Genomic DNA, 15443 nt, shown 5'->3' with positions numbered 1-15443 from the left:
TGAGAAGGCGGTGGCCATAGCTAGAAGGTTGCTAGGCTGTATAGAGAGAGGTGTGACCAGCAGAAGAAAAGAGGTTTTAATGCCCCTGTGTAAGTCATTGGTGAGGCCCCACCTGGAGTATTGTGTTCAGTTTTGGAGGCCGTATCTTGCAAAGGATGTAAAAAGAATTGAAGCGGTGCAAAGAAAAGCTACGAGAATGGTATGGGATTTGCATTACAAGACGTATGAGGAGAGACTTGCTGACCTGAACATGTATACCCTGGAGGAAAGGAGAAACAGGGGTGATATGATACAGATGTTCAAATATTTGAAAGGTATTAATCTACAAACGACCCTTTTCCGGAGATGGGAAGGCGGTAGAACTAGATGACATGAAATGAGATTGAAGGGGGGCAGACTCAAGAAAAATGTCAGGAAGCATTTTTTTCACAGAAAGAATGGTGGATACTTGGACTGCCTCCCGCGGGAGGTGGTGGAGATGAAAATGGTAATGGAATTCAAACATGTGTGGGATAAACAAAGGAATCCTGTTCAGAAGGAATGGATCCTCAGCATCTTATCCGAGATTGGGTGGCAGAGCCGGTGGGGGGAGGCGGGGCTAGTGCTGAGCAAGACTTCTACGGTCTGTGCCCTGAAAATGGCAGATACAAATCAAGGTAAGGTATACACAAAAAGTAGCACATATGAGTTTATCTTGTTGGGCAGACTGGATGGACCGTGCAGGTCTTTTTCTGCCATAATCTACTATGTTATGCTCGAGTGGGACAGCTTTGGGGGTGGACCAAGGTGGAATCAGAGTAGGAGACATGAGGTCCAGAAGATGAGGGGGGACATGGTGATATCATGAGTATAATGCCAGCCATCACCTGAACCCTTTGACCTAAATACACACACTTTCAGAAATGATCCAGAACCCTTGCTTGGAAATAAGGCAGGAGGAGACAAAAGATGACAGCCTGACAAAATACGACAGAATCTGATTTACACAGACGTGTATAAAGAACGATGTACAATGGAATTAATATACCTCGTTGTCTTCACTTGAGGTCCAGACGTCAGTTTCAGTCTGGGAAAATTATACTTGTCCCAGTAGGGAAAATGCCCATTATCCCTCATTGGGTTCTGGTTTGGAGACTGGAATCCCATTTCATGTTCTTTACACTGTGTTAGTCTGTCTTGTCAGTTTTGATGGATGTAGGCACTTAAAAAGTGAGTAGGAACACAGGAAGCTGGGGGCTGAAATCAGATGTGCATTGCATTTGGGCCTAGGGCCTTTAGCCTGTACAAAATGCAGTAGTTGGAGAAATAAGCCAGTGGCAAGAGAAAGAATCAAAAATAATCAAAGTCACTACTTTGTCTATAACTTGTCTCCACCACGTCCCTTATTTTTATACTCTTCCCCCCATATTTAACACATTTTCTGCTTAATTCCCTACTTCCAAGATAATACAGAAAATGGAACGGGGGCTTATCCAAGTCCTATATATTAGATAAAAGGATTAATTAAATAAAAAGCATGAATCAAAGAAATACTGATTAAGAGATGACAGAGGAAAATAAAAAATGGAGTTAACGACAACCCTGGGATGGTAAGTAGCAGAGGAGGTGTGCAGACAACTAGAGTCATTTGGGATGATTATACGAAACAATAAGAACATAAGACTAGCCATACTGGGACAGACCAATGGTCCATCTAGCCCAATATCCTGCTTCCAGCAGTGACCAATCCAGGTCAAAAGTACCTGGCAGAAACCCAATTGGTAGCACCATTCCATGCTACCAAACCCGGGGCAAGCTGTGGCTTTCTCCACGTCCATCTCAATAACATACTATGGACTTTTCGTCTAGGAATTTGTCCAAACTTTCCATAAGCCCTGATAACATCACAAAGCAATGGAGCTGCAACGCAGCCAAAGCAATATAGGAAACATTAGGGTGTCCTGTGAAATGATGTGAGTGGTTTGTAAATGGTTTTCAACAGATCTGAGATGTGAATAGGTCAAAGAAAGAGGCAGGGAGCATAAGTGATCTTGGTGCTACACTTCAGAAGAAGACACCAACTGGTGGAAGCATGCTGTCGGAAACAGATTTTCTAATGTGTTTCATGTAGGATTGAATTATTATTTGGGATAGCAGTGGTTTCTACCCACATGACTGCCACTCACCAGGGCCACACCCAGATTTTAAGCAGAATTGTTCAGATGTAACTCCAGATTCAAATGCCCTGCATAGGCATTTGCCTAATGCTTGTCCCATGGAGTGGGAACTGGGTACACAACCAAATGTATTGATTTAGGAGGACCAAGGCTTGGACTGACTTATGCTAGTAGGCCAAATAAGCAGTTCAGACGTAGAGTTATTGAGAGGCCCTTGTACTAAGCTGAGCAGGCGCCTACACACACCCAACGCACGTCAATGTGGAATTACAGCCCGGCTAGCGCATGGCCCGGGTGGTAATTTCATTTTTTTACGCTCGTCCACTACATGTGCCGGAAAATATGCTTTATTTCCCACTGCGCAGCACTAACCGGACGGTAAAAGGCTTGTATGCGCATAGACCATTACCGCCCGGTTAATGTACGAGGCCTTACCGCTAAGTCAATGGGTGGCGGTAAGGTCTCAGACCCAAAATGGATGTGTGGCGATTTTCATTTTGCCGCACGTCTGTTTTTGGCCAAAAGAAAAAAAAAAGGCATTATTTACAGGTGTGCTGAAAAATGAATCTCCGCTCGTCCAAAATACGCGCCTACACTAGTGCGGGCCATTTTTCAGCGCACCTTAGTAAAAGGATCCCTGAGTGTAGAGAATTATAAGGCAACTCTGCAAGCTGACCGGAACCAAAATTTTACTTAATATCTTTAGAGTCAATTATAACTTCAGCAGTGTCAAGACATCTACATGCAACAAAGTAGCAACTGCAGCAAAAGTATATACAAGAATCTCTCCAGCAATTCACTTCCGTAGTTCAGCAGTGCTTTACTCCTAGAAGCTCCTATGTCCTACCCTGTTTCCCCGAAAGTAAGACATCCCCCGAAAATAAGACCTAGTAGAGGTTTTCCTGAATTGGTAGATATAAGGCCTCCCCCGAAAGTAAGACCTAGCAAATTTTTGTTTGAAAGCAAGCCCGTCCCCGGGCCGCCCCCCCCCCCTCCGTCGCTCACGGAACTAACCTTAAACGCCTCCTTTCACCTTTGCAGCAAGTAGCAGCAGAGCAGAACTCTCCTTCCCTCCGTGCCCCGCCCTCGCGGACGTTACGTCAGGCAAGGGCGGGACATGGAAGGAAGGAGTGGCCTGCCCTGCTGCTGCTTGCTGCGAAGGTGAAAGGAGGCATTTAAGGTTAGTTCCGGGAGCGACAGAGGGCGGGCAGGCGGGCCAACCCCGATCCAATCCCAATGTTTCCCTGAAAAATAAGACAGCCCCTGAAAATAAGACCTAACGCATTTTTGGGGGCAAAAATTAATATAAGACAGTGTCTTATTTTCGGGGAAACACGGTACCACTGAGGGTGGCAGGCATCAAACACAGTTCTCTCAGTTCTTTCTCCCACTGCAGATAAGATTAGCAATTCCATTAACACAATTATCAGTGCTGTTTTCACTTATGGTTGACTGGCATTTTTGCTGGAAACTCAGGCCCCGATGCTCAAAACTCCGATGCTGTTCCGAATTGCGCCATAAAAATACCACCAGAACAACAACACCCTAATGCTCAACATTAATGAGATGCTAATATAGGTGCACTCATAGCATACTTTATTTATTTAGATATTGCTCACATCTTTTTCAGTAGTAGCTCAAGGTGAGTTATATTCAGGTACACTGGGTATTTGTCTGTCCCAGGAGGGCTCACAATCTAAGTTTGTACCTGAGGCAATGGAGGGTTAAGTGACTTGCCCAAGATCACAAGGAGTAGCAGTGGGATTTGAACTGGCCACCTCTGGGGTGCTCTAACCACTAGGCCACTCCTCCACTATAGCAACATTCCATGTAGAATCTCAAATAGTAGCAACATTCCATGTAGAATCTCAGATAATATCAACATTCCATATAGAATCTCAAATAGTAGCAACATTCCATGTAAAATCTCAGATAGTAGCAACATAATCTCAAATAATTTATTTATTTAGATTTAGCTCACACCTTTTTCAGTAGTAGCTCAAGGTGAGTTATATTCAGGTACTCTGGATATTTCTCTGTCCCAGGAGGGCTCACAATCTAAGTTTGTACCTGAGGCAATGGAGGCTTAAGTGAGCTGCCCAAGATCACAAGGAGCAGCAGTGGGATTTGAACCGGCCACCTCTGGATTGCAAGACTGGTGCTCTAACCACTAGGCCACTCCTCCACGAAAGGATTGTGCTTGGCACATGCACAGATGAGTTCCGAGTAAGCTTGGCTCCTGTACGTATGTACCTGGTGAAACCCGAACGTGAAACACACATTAACGTCTGTTTCCTGTGACCTAAGCCTTTTAAATTTGTTTTGTAGCATGGACGCTTTAAATTTAGACACGGGAAACAGACGCCAAAGTGTGCTTTTGCTTGGGTCTGTTGTTTCTTACGACCAGTGCTTAAGACCTTGCACAGGCTTCCTTCTGCTTCCAAAAGCAATCAAACCCAGAAGATTTTGCAGAAAAAAATCACGAGAGAACATGAAAATCACGAGAAATCCTCTCTTCCAACACCCTAATGCCTGCTCTAACCTGGCACTAATTTTTGCAGCAGTAAGGCAGTTTTGTTTAGGGCACTCTTTTCTGAGCATTGGGGAGGAATACAAAAATTACCTCATTTTTTTTTGTTACATTTGTATCCCATGCTTTCCCACTCATGGCAGGCTCAATGCGGCTTACATATTGTATACAGGTACTTATTTGTATCTGGGGCAATGGAGGGTCAAGTGACTTGCCCAGAGTCACAAGGAGCTGCCTGTGCCTGAAGTGGGAATCGAACTCAGTTCCTCAGGACCAAAGTCCACCACCCTATCCACTAGGCCACTCCTGACTACATTTACAGGTTCCTGTTCCGGGGCAGAGGGAGCATGGAAACGACCGACGCTGACTGGCGCATGGCACCCCCCCAGCGGCGTGCACCCGGGGTGGACCGCCCCCACCGCCCCCCCCTTGGTATGCCACTGGCGCCTTGCTGTAATTAACAAAGTAGCTCAGATTCCCCTTCTTTCTGTGATTAGCAGAGGTCCTCCAATTCCTCTAGGAACCCTGTGGATCTGACACTTGCACTTTTCCGTTTCACTTCTTTAGCCTAATAATTTACTAGTCTGGGCGACTGATAAAAGCTCAGTATTTTTGGGTCTTACATTGGATAAGGTTTGGCTTGAAGGTTCTCCCTTGTAGCTGAAGGGTCAAAAGCAGGAGATATGAACCTAAGACATGGTTTCAAGAGGGAGTCTGCTGCCACCAGAGCCTCCCACTGATTATACTGGAGAACCAGGGGCGTAGCCAGACAACAGATTTTGGGTGGGCCTAGGCAAGAAGTGGGTGGGCACCAAGTGTTCTCCACATCACCACCACCAAAAAATTATCTAAGCTGGCAGGAAAACCCTTCTTTCCACCTTGACAGTCTGCAGAAGGCATGCGCTGAAATCTAAGCATGCGCAGGTTCCGGTATCGTTGAGAGTAGCGGTTTTGTTACCATTAGGCGGAAGTCTTCAGCTGACAGAGCTTTGGATCCCCACTAGCTACCTACTACTACTACTATTTAGCATTTCTATAGCGCTACAAGGCGTAAGCAGCGCTGCACAAACATAGAAGAAAGACAGTCCCTGCTCAAAGAGCTTACAATCTAATAGACAAAAAATAAAGTAAGCAAATCAAATCAATTAATGTGTACAGGACGGAGGAGAGGAGGGTAGGTGGAGGCGAGTGGTTACGAGTCAAAAGCAATGTTAAAGAGGTGGGCTTTCAGTCTAGATTTAAAGGGGGCCAAGGATGGGGCAAGACGTAGGGGCTCAGGAAGTTTATTCCAGGCGTAGGGTGCAGCGAGACAGAAGGCGCGAAGTCTGGAGTTGGCAGTAGTGGAGAAGGGAACAGATAAGAAGGGTTTATCCATGGAGCGGAGTGCACGGGAAGGGGTGTAGGGGTGTGCTACAGTTGGGTGGGCCTGAGCCCTAAGTGGATGTGCCCCGGCCCACCCAGGCCCACCTGTGGCTACGCCACTGCTGGAGACTCCTTTGGTTCTACAAGCTTCTTGCATCTTCTATCCCTTTCTGGAAAGTGAGGAAATTAGAAAGTTCATCTAAAGGACACCATTCTGCCTGCCGACCTATGAGGTCAGCCAGAGGGTTTTAGTCTATTGGTGGATTAAGGTAGAAGCACCGAGGATTCAGGCAACACTCCTTACTGTTGAATTCCTCAAACCGCTAAACAGATAATGCTGCTGAAAATCGTCATTGACCATCACGGCACCCTCAGGATGTATTGACATTAATGGACCATCAAACCGTGAATCACAAATGCCAATATAGTTCCCTGTGATGAAGGTCCGTTAATGTCAATAAATCCAAAGCATTAACTCAAAGTGAAAAATTAAGGCACTAATCAGTTGGATTGTAGGATAAATTAAAGCACGTTAAGAGCAACCATTTTACATAGAATGTAGAGATTGCAATTGAGACATCCAGGCTGAGGTACGTTCCTTTCCAGTGGTATTATAGAAAAGGATCTGCCAACGTAGAACTTTTTCTAAAATACCTGCAGGTGTGAATGTGTATTTTACTGGCTCATGCAACAGGAGCAGCCATTTTATATATGGCCGCCGAGAGGGTGGGGGCTGAGGGGGCAAAATTCCCTGGGCCCGGGCCTCCAAAGGGGGCCTGGCGCTGGGGTCTCTCTCTCTCTTGCTCCTGACGAGACCTGAGCGATCATGTCCCGACAGGAGCAGGAGAGAGAAAATTCCGGTGCCGGGCCCCCCCTTGGATGGGAGGACCAAGAGCTTCCTCCAGCGCTACTCTTCTGCCCATTGCTGAGCAGCTACTTTTCCTCTCAGACGTGCACGCTCAGTTTTGAAACCGTGCTTGCCCTGAGAGGAAAAGCAGCCGCAGGGGCAGGCAATCGGCAGAAGAGCATCGCTGGAGTAAGATGTCTTCTGCTGGTGGGGCCTCTGGATCTCTGCCAGCCAAGGTATTTCAATCGTGTTGTGGCAGCGATCGTGGGGGGGAGGGGGGGCCACAGCGGACAACGATTTTTTTGGGGGGGGGGGGGACGACAGCGGTCCTGCCCTGGGCCTGGTGGTGGCGGCCCTGCCTTGGGCCCGGTTCAGTCTCTCAGCGGCCCTGATTTTACAAACACACATGTTGAAATAATGAACGAAGCAAACCTTCCTGCTTCCACATGGTGGTGTTGGTATTTACACTTGTAGGGTAGGTTTATAAAATGGGGCAGCTACAGGCGGAAGTGCCACCAATGAAGTAGCGAGGCTACAATTTTAATATAGCTTCATTTTGTAGGCAGAAATAAACTACATGGAATTAAGAAGAATGACTCTTAATTCCTTTTGTAAAGCCCTGGCTGAAACGAGCACTTTGTTAAAACCTATCTCCCTGGCATTCTAAAGCATTTAACTGGCCAGGATCGGCACCTGGCCAGTTAAGTACACCATAACCAGCTAACTGCAGATTTTTAGCAGGACAAGGCCAGCCATGACCTGCTGAAAATTTGTGGTTAGTGGACAACCAGTTATATCGCATAATATAACCAGCTACCCACCATTTTCAGCGCAGGTTTGGTGGCCATATTTGGCTGCATGAATACCAGACCTATCTTTGGCCAATTCTAACTTAACCGGCCAGCGCTGAATATTGCCTTGTCCGGTTAAGTTTGAACCGGCCAAAAATAAACCGGATATTCAATGTCAGTTACCGGAAATGGTCCGATACTGAATGTCCGGGCTCAGCTCCGACCACGACAGTTAGCCAGGCTACGTCCTGCGGTCCGAATATTGAGTCCTATGTGTTCCTTCGAGCTGATTTAGCCCCATCCAAGCCCTGCCCAAACCACACCCCCTCATAATGTGTGGTGCAGCTCTCCCCTTCTAAGTAGCATGTTTCTGAAATCAGTACACATATGTATGCAAAATATACATGTAAATACTGCTATTCACACATGGATATGTTCCTAAAATAATGGCTTAAAGCTAAGAGCACATGGAGGATAGTTTTTAACATAGGTCATCTAGATGCAGAGACCAAGTCAATGCTACTAATACTAATTATCATTTCTGTAGTGCTACTAGACGTACGCAGCGCTGTACACTTGAACATGAAGAGACAGTCCCTGCTCGACAGAGCTTACAATCTAATTAGGACAGACAAACAGGACAAACAAGAGATAAGGGAATATTAAAGTGAGGATGATAAAATAAGGGTTCTGAACAAGTGAATAAAGGTTAGGAGTTAAAAGCAGCATCAAAAAGGTGGGCTTTTAGCTTAGATTTGAAGACAGCCAGAGATGGAGCTTGACGTACAGGCTCAGGAAGTCTATTCCAGACATATGATGCAGCAAGATAAAAGGAACGGAGTCTGGAGTTAGCAATGGAGGAGAAGGGTGTAGATAAGAGAGATTTACCCAGTGAATGGAGTTCCCGGGGAGGAATGTAGGGAGAGATGAGAGTGGAGAGGTACTGAGGAGCTGCAGAGTGAATGCACTTATAGGTCAATAAGAGGAGTTTAAACTGTATGCGGAAACGGGTAGGAAGCCAGTGAAGTGACTTGAGGAGAGGGCTAATATGAGCATAACGACCCTGGTGGAATATTAGTCGTGCAGCAGAATTTTGAACAGATTGAAGAGGAGAGAGATGGCTAAGTGGGAGACCTGTGAGAAGCAAGTTGCAATAGTCTAAGTAAGAGGTGATAAGAGTGTGGATGAGGGTTCTGGTAGTGTGCTCAAAAAGGAAAGGGCAAATTTTGGTGATATTATAGAGAAAGAAGAAACGACAGGTTTTAGCAGTCTGCTGACTATATGCAGAGAAGGGAGAAGTCGAAGATGACCCCAAGGTTATGAGCTGATGAGACAGGAAATAAACTATAGTTTGAAATACCAGCATAAATCCTGCAGATATTCCCCAACTTCTACATATTGTGCCTTAATTTCCACGTGGAAATTGAAGCTTATTCTATAACAACGCACTTAACTTATTGGTAAACTAGCTAATCAGCACGGTTAATTGGATGTTAAGCAATTATCAGCACTAATTGGTATCAATTATGATTTATGCGCACAACTAAGTGCATTCTGCAATGTGGTGTGTGTAAATTCCAAGTTGCACAGTTGAAAACGGGGCATAAGCATCATCACACTGGGACAGACCAAAGGTCCATCTAGCCCAGCACCCTGTCTCCGACAGTGGCCAATCCAGGTCACAATCACCTGACAAGATCCACGGAGCAAAGCATTTTGTACTGCTTGTCCCAGGAATAGTGGATTTTTCCCTACACCCATTTAATAACATTCTATGGTTATGGGCGTGGAATGGGCATTTCTAAAAATCTATGCGCATTGTAGAATACACCTGCTCTGCACCTAATACAGGTATCGGGATTTACGCTAAGTAAAACATGGCCTAAATGGATGCGACCAAATTTGGTTGCATGGAGAGGCACTTGGTGTATTTTATATAACGCTTGGAAATTTAAGTCCTTATTCTATAAAACTTAGGTGAAATTTAGAGAATCTGGCCCGTTGTGGGTTAAATGACCCCCACTTAGCACATGAGTACCCCTGGGGGATTACAAAATGCATAGAATGAGGTTTACACATGTATTTTATATATAAGATTTTACAGGGTAATTTATGTGTTCTCACTCATCTGGCTTACCTTTAGGATTGCTTAGGTTTACTAAAGTTAGGCAGTTGCTCCACTGCTAAAAATTGGGGTCTAAACTGGAGCAGACTGACAGTGATCTGGGCCCCTAAAAACCTATCTAATATGATTAAATAAAATGGAAGCTAGGGGAGAGCAAGCCTACTATTGCTGTGAGCCCTCGGGCATTGCCCTATTGTCCCAATGGTCAGTCCACCCCTAAATATTTGTTACCAGCTCCTAAGATAAATGGGTTGCTGTGATCTTAAACATTCCTGCTCTCCCTCCTTTAATGGGAGGCCAGTGGAACAGGGTCGCTGAGAGACCGAGTCGGGCCTGGGGTGGGACCGCCACTGCCAGGCCCCCCCCCCCCGGACCACCAAGTAGCCAGACTACAAAAATGGGGGGGGGGGAGGGGCAAGGAGCCCAAAAGGGGAGGGGCACATTTACCCCCACCTCCCTGGCACAACTCCACATACCTTGGCTGGTGGGGGTCCCCAAGCCCCGCCAGCCAGAGGCCTTCCTCCAGTACTGTTCTACCGCATTGCCTGCCCTGCGACTACTTTTCCCCCTCACGTCACGTCAAGTGAGGGAGAAGAGCAGCTGCAGGGCAGGCAATGCGGTGAACAGCACTGGAAGAAGGCCTCTGCTGATGGGGCTGGGGGTCCCCAAGCCCTGTGTCTACTCCTCCCCAGCCTCTAAGGGGGGCCTGGCGCTGGAGTTCTCCTGCTCCTGTCAGGACGCAATCACCTGGGTCCCGTCAGGAGCAGGAGAGAGACAGACCTCCAGCACTGGGCCCCCCCTTGGAGGCCTGGTTCCGGAGAATCTTGCCACCCGTTCCCCCCCCTCTCAGTGGCCCTACAGTGGAAAGGTGCTCTGATCATTGGCAAAGCAGAATAACATGGCAGCTTCTCAAGATTCGAGTGTCAGGTAAGAGTTGTTACATCACTCTACCAAACAACTGACAAGGGAATCCAGGGTTATCTCTCTAGATACACTGAAATATCTTTGATGGGTTCCCTCAAGGGAAATCATATCAGTGAACAGAGGCACAATGTGTGTGCTTGTCTAACATTAGGCTGTAAAAGGGATGTGTATTCTTTTCCACTGCAGCCAAAAGCCTCCTAGCTGTGGGGAATATGAAAGGAAAAGTCATTTGTGTATTCCCATCTCACTGTCTGATAAGTGCAAGGTCAAAAATGATAAATCTTCCAAAAGACCAGGATATTGCGATTTTTTTTGTTATAATGTGCCGACAAAACAAAGTAAAGAAGTCCAGCTTTGAAAAATAAGTTAGAAATTACGCCTCGTCTTACTCTGAGCATTGAGTTTATGATAAGGGCTTGCTTTTTTTTTTCTTGTTTTGCTGTGTCTGTTCATCATCTCATTTGCAAGGCCTTTCCCTCTCCCCTTCTTACTCCGTTCACGCCGAAAGATTCATCACATGTACCCCATGCATTTTGCTGTTACGTTTTTTTTTTTTTTTTTTTTACCCCTCTCTTTTCCAATCTTTAAGTCAAATAGTGCCATGATCTCTCACCCAGTGTGTCACCAAATGTTTGACAGACAGGAAGCCCTGCTTTAGTTTTCCTTAACCACCACATGTGTCGAGAGCTGATGAGAACACAACGCAGGGAACCAAAAATGAACCTGAATCAATCAGATCAGACGTACTTTGAGATACTACAAAAACTCTTATTAAAACCACCTACTATATATTAACGTTTTATCGGCACCATCAAAGCTGTACAAAGATGTTTATGGCAGATTGACAAACAGAGCGAGAGAAATATCTTAAGCACCTCTTTGGCTGTACTGGAGGAAAATGGTGGAAGAGGCAACATTTTTGGCAGGGGACTTCTGACTCCTACATCAAAAGATCTGGCAGCTTTAGAATCTTACTACAGGCTTAGAAACAAGTATCACAATCCCAAGATGTACGCTATCAGGGTACTGATGGATTTGGATAGAATTATGTACCAGAGGCCACAGGTCTTGTATTTAGCTGTACAACATCCCAGGGGTGGACTGACCATTTGGGCAACTGGGCAGTGCCCGAGGGCCCAGAGGCTCTGCCCGGATGTCTGCCGCACACTACAGCCCTCCACGGTCCTACCTTTAAAGGCGTGCCGCTGGTGATCTAGTGGCCTCTGCAGGGGGAACATGTCCTTTCCTGCCCATTGTGCTGCCGCTATTCCCTCTGCCCGGCACTGCTGTATTTTAAAAATGGCAACCAAGACTGCCTGCGGAAGTGTCGTGAGACTGTCAAGACCCGTGAGACTACTGCAGGAAGTCTCGGCTGTCATTTTGAAAACATGGCGGTGCAGGCAGGGGAATAGCGGCAGCACAGCGGGCAGGAAAGAATATGCTCCCCCTCCCCCGTAGACACTACTAGACCACCGGCAGGCCCTTCAGGTAGGACCGGGGCAGCGGGGGCGTCAGCTGCGGTGGTATGGAGTGGTGGGCAGCAGCTGGGTGGGGGGCCCAGAGCACCTTCAGTCTGCCCCTGCAACATCCCATGCTTATATCATGAACTGGCCTTTAAACTGTGGAGATCTTTTACAGTAATTTTGGGGAACTTTAGAAACCTTGAAAGTCATTGGCAATGATAGAGGGATCTCCCACACTCTGCCATGGAAATTCCCAACTTGTCCCCAGTGCACTGGAAATGAGCAAAAAACAAAACAAAACCTGGGGCTGAATGTTTGTATAGCTCTCTGATTTCTGGCTAACCCTCAAAAGAATAATTGAGTGAAGTCCATGAACAGCTCCATATAACATTCAAAAAAATGTGCTAATTGGTATCTTTGAAACTCCATGAAAGAGAATGAACAATATCTGCCCAACATCACACAGGCCTCAATTTTGCAATTCGGTGTGGGGGGAGGGGGCAGAGGTTGCCTGGTCCTGTAATTTTTTGAAAGGTATTGTGTACAGAATAATGAAAAGGTCAGAGGCGTCAAACCTCTGGAGCCTGTGCACACACCATGATGCTGCACCTGACAGGACATATCTGCAGTTCTTGTTGCTAGATGAGCCCTGCTCTTAAAAGATGCCAGGAAAACATTTTATGCTTATAGATGTCTTTTGCTCTGACAGTTCCCTCCTATGCCTTTTCCTCAGCTCTTACTGCCTTCTTTTCATTCTGCTTGTTATCAGCACGCAGGGTATATATCACCTGCTGTAAGTAACTAGAAGGTAGCTGTTTTCTCTGTGGAGTACAGATTTTCCCAGCTTAAATAGCTAAAGATGTAACTATAATTACTTTTTGTCATAAAATTCAATTTCTATACGAAAATGGCTCTTAGGAAAGACTAAATTGCTGTTAAAACTTATTTGCTGCCTATGGACAAAAAGCTCTATATCATCACATGAGCAATTTTCTGAAGTGCCCAGTAGTAATACTTGCTGCTGTGTGATGAGAAAGATTCTTGACCCCAAAGAGTCCATCAGGAAGGTGAGGAACATTTAAAAGAAAATAAAAAACAAAACAGAGAAATATGGGAAGGGGGGTTAGTAAGAGCACAAGGACAGTGGGAAGTGGGCCGATGACTCAAGAGACTGGGAAACAGTCCGGCCTCTAAAATAATTTTATTATTAAAGACTCGACTCAAGAGACTGTCTAAAAATAATTTTATTATTAAAGACTTGACACAGATGTGTGTTTCGGCCACAGGCCTGCCTCAGGAGTCTAAAACACAAACATTAAAAAATACTTACCAATAAAAATATATAAAATGGAAAAACATTTGAACGGTTTTCTCTGAAAAATGTCAAAAATCATGATTTTTAAAACTCAGATCTGAGATGTTTTTCTCTGCGGTTGCATGCAAATCATAAGGGGGCATGTTAGGGGCAGGGGTTGGGCATGCCCAAAACTTAGACGTTTTTCTGCCATAATAGAACAAAGCAAAAAAAGTGTCCAGGGCTAAAAGTTAGATGGTTTGATCTAGACCTTTTTCAATCACAATGGACATGCGGCAAAATAAAAATTGACGAGCATCCATTTTGGGTCTGAGATCATACCTCCAGCCATTGACTTAGTGGTAATCGCCTACGTGAAGTCAGAATTACTGCCCGATTTTCATTGCGCGCCAGAAAATAAAATATATTTGCTGGCGCGTGTAGCGAATGTACGTAAAAAAATTAAATCACACGGGCCATGTGGTAGCCGGGCAGTAACTCCAAATTGATGTGCTTTGGGGAAACCTAGGCACCTATGCGATTTAGTAAACGGGCTTCTAAGTTCTCTGCAGCCTTTCATCAGCTCTAGGGCTGGTAGAACTGTGGGGGTGTGTTAAACTTAGGCACGCCAATACGGTCTTCACTAGTATTCTAGAATGTAATCTGGGCGCCCTAATAGAATAGCTCCCACCTTGCTTCCTCAGGATGCCTAAATGAAGGCTTCCAGTTGTATATTGCCCCTAACGGTAAACATATGAGACCATGCCATAGAAGTACAAGTCACCCAAACACTAGTTACATCCCATATTCCATCCTCTGAGAATGCAAAGGTCGGCCTAGAGCATACAATTGTAGCCTCTCCTTCAAATGCTGCAGACCGTAGAATGTAACGCTTTAAACCTAATTCTCAATAGCACAGGTAACTAGTATAAAAATTCTACAGAATGGGAGAAATATGTTCTCGAATATTAACCTGTGCGAAAACCCATGCTACTGCATTTTGGACCAGCTGCAGACAGCATCAGCAGAAAGATTTAGGGACTTCCCTCTCTTCCTCAACAGATCTGATATTATCCCTTCAAAATATATCTTTGAGGAAGACTGAAGTATGCATTCACTGCTCAGGTACTTGCATGACCAAATAGATTTTATTTAATGTTAAGTACTATTTTATATTGTTTATTCAAATATTTTCTTGCAAGATTGGATGACTAATACATTTCAAAATATATATTTTACAGAGTAGAACATTTAAATTCACTACAACATTTTTAGAAAAACTCCCCAAATCGGATACAGCTCAGATGGATGGCACCTGAGAAAATGCTGAGAACTATGAAGAATGTCATTTTCTAGTTTAGTGTAGTAAAGATTTTCCTCCCTCTGTGGAGCAATTACCTCCCGGATCCAGAAAATATCCCTTATCACTATTTAAGTTATTAATAATTGAACTAGTTTGCATTAAGCCATCCTTTGTCCCCTCCCTTGGGCTCTCCCTTACTGTATGCTAACATCACCAGGATGTATCCGTCCATCAGAGCTGCTCTTAACCTGTTCGATAGTTTACCCTCTCATCAAATGGGGTCCATTGGGTCATCCCTGCTGCCCTCAGATTCCAGGGCTGGAAAGATCCTCCCAAGGGGTTATGTTTAATGGATAGGAAATATAAATGAAAGTTGATGAAGGGTAATGGAGACTTGTAAATGATATGCTTGTTCTATTCAGTAATCATTGATATACATATACACACACACACACACATATATATATATATATATATGTATGTAATATAATTCCAGTTTTGTTTGAGCCTGGTAGTAGAGGCTTGGGGAAGCTAAGCCAAGCCTTCCCAAAGCTTAGGCTGGAAAGCAGGAGCAGGCAGTATGGATAGTGTAGGCCAAAGATTAACCTTTTTCTTCTCACGGCACACTTACGCAGTTCTAAAATTGTC

This window comes from Microcaecilia unicolor, chromosome 10, assembly GCF_901765095.1.
Source record: "Microcaecilia unicolor chromosome 10, aMicUni1.1, whole genome shotgun sequence".
NCBI classification, from domain to species: domain Eukaryota; kingdom Metazoa; phylum Chordata; class Amphibia; order Gymnophiona; family Siphonopidae; genus Microcaecilia; species Microcaecilia unicolor.
Note: the sequence above shows the minus strand (reverse complement) of the source record.